This window comes from Dipodomys spectabilis, unplaced genomic scaffold (genome assembly GCF_019054845.1).
Source record: "Dipodomys spectabilis isolate Male_0828 unplaced genomic scaffold, ASM1905484v1 ptg000421l, whole genome shotgun sequence".
In the NCBI taxonomy this organism is placed as follows: domain Eukaryota; kingdom Metazoa; phylum Chordata; class Mammalia; order Rodentia; family Heteromyidae; genus Dipodomys; species Dipodomys spectabilis.
Genome location: NW_024871098.1, coordinates 3,687,500 through 3,690,033, shown reverse-complemented (window position 1 = coordinate 3,690,033; position 2,534 = coordinate 3,687,500).

Sequence of the window (2,534 nt, the reverse complement as noted above, 5' to 3'; positions counted from 1 at the left end):
TACCCTCCTGCAGTCTCATAACTTCTTTTCTTCCATGCCTTTCCCTTTTTCTCTCCCCTTCTGTTGCTCTGAACATGCAGCCTAAATATAGGCTGTACCCTTCCCCCACTGCAATATGTTTCTTGCATAACAGTTTTCAATCATCACTTCCCAAATGTCCATGCACAATCACTTCTTGGCAGCCCATTTGAGGCTTGACATCCTATCTCCTTCAGCAGCATGTCCTGCCCCCTCCAACGGCATGCACTCCCCTCTCTGGTGGTCCATACCAGGAGGCCATGATGGCTATCTGTTCCCGTGGATTATAGGGGCACTGATGGTTATTACAGTGTCTTCATGGTGCACTAGGAACAATTGAAATTGAACAAAAATTGTGATATTACAAACTTGTGAAATAACTAACCCATTGTGACCTCATCACCACTGTGACATCACAAACCCATTGTGACATCACATTGCTCTTTTGACACCAGGATCACATTGTGACCTCCCAAATCTATTATGACCTCTTATATCCTTTGAAAAAAATACATAGCTTTGTGACATCACAGTCCCTTTGTGTACCCAAATCCCCACTGTGAAATAATTGAGAATCAGACATGACATTTTAACATCAAAAACAGTTTGTGAGATTATCATAATTGTGATATCACATTGTCATTTTGACACTGTGTGCTCATTGTGAAATCACAAAACTAAAACGATATGATAGAATTATAACTTCACATTGTTATTATGACATCATAGACACATTATGAATGCCTTTTCTGTGATCTCATCATTCTCTTTCAGATGTGGCCCGTATGTTGATATCATAAACAAATCTTGAATTCATAGCCATTGTGACATCACAATCCCTTTGTACATCACATTGCCATTGTGATATTACTAACCCACTGTGACATCACAAATCTATCCTGTCATCATAACTTTTGTGACATGGGGCAATTCTGATACGTTAGGCATTTTTGTCCTCATAATCTGTTGTCGACCACATTAGATTTCACATATGACATGTGATATAACAAATTCCCAGTGACATCATGACCATGGTGATATCACACTGCCAGATGTCATAACCATTGTGCCAAATTCTGACATCACAAACCTTGTAGGATTTCAATATATTTGTGCAACACATATTTTTGGAGAAATCACAGACCTTTTTGAACTTATATTCTCATTGTAAGTTAAAGACAATTGAGAACCATTATGTCATTGTGACATGCCCAACATACTGTGACATCACCAATCTTTTGTGACATCATCACCAATGTGGCATCATCAACTAATTGTGACATCAAAACAATATTTTGACATGATGTAGTGAGTTGACATTGCCATGGTGATATCACTGTCCCATTGTGTGTTCACAAACCTAATATGACCTCAAACATTAAAAAAAATTCCTGTCCATTAGGATTTCAAGCTCCTTCTGTGAACTTGTGTGCTCATTGTGAAATAGTAGCAATTGAATTTGGACATGTGTTTAAGATATTACAAAAGCATCATGACATCAAAAACCCATTGTAACCTCATCACAATTGTGTATCATAAAGCTATCATGACCCCTAAGTATCTTTGAAAACACATCTGGCATTTGTGACATCACAATCCCTATGTGTACCCATATCCTCATTGTGAACACATGACAATTGTATTCATATATGCCATTGTAACATCACAAACCCTTTGTGAACCCATCACCAGTGTGACAACACATATTCATTATGACACCATAACCTCCTTGCAACATCACCAATTTACAATGACCTCATATCATTATGACATTATTGTCATTGTGATGTCATAGACACATTGTAAATACCTATTCTCTTATTTCATTCTATTTCAAATGTGGCATGTGGGTTGATATCAGAAAACCATTGTGATCTCATAAATATATGGCCCTTTCTTGTTACATAGTTTCATTTTATTCTCCATTGTTGGTAAATAAAGCCTCCAGATTGGACTTCAGGAGCTGTCCATGATCATTGCTTCATTCCTTTTCCCTGCTCTTCCTTTATATTTAAATTCATTTTTACTTTTACTTTTTGTCAGAAGCAAAGAGGCAATTAAAAATCTATATGTAATGTTAACTTTTATTCATTTTTGGGGGGGCAGTCGTGGGCCTTAACTCCAGGCCTGGGTGCTGTCTCTCAGCTCTTCACCTCAAGGTTAGAGCTCTACCACTTGAGCCACAGCGCCACTTTCGGGCATTTTTCTGCTTATGTGGTGCTGATGAATCAAACCCAGGGCCTCATGCATGCAAGGCAAGCAGTCTACCACTGAGCCACCTTCCCAACCCATAGTTTTTATTCTTGAATTACTAAAATTCATGCAGAACATGTCAATTCAAGCAGCATAAAATGGCAGATGTCATGAGTTTGATCTCTGTCCCTCTCCTGTGGCTCTCTTGCTCTACCATAGGGTGACCACTCCTACTAGTTAGTTATGTATCCATGCATCTAAACCAAATGTGCACAAAGGGGAAGCTATTAAAAAGAGAGTCACCCAAGGACCTCCAAACCTAT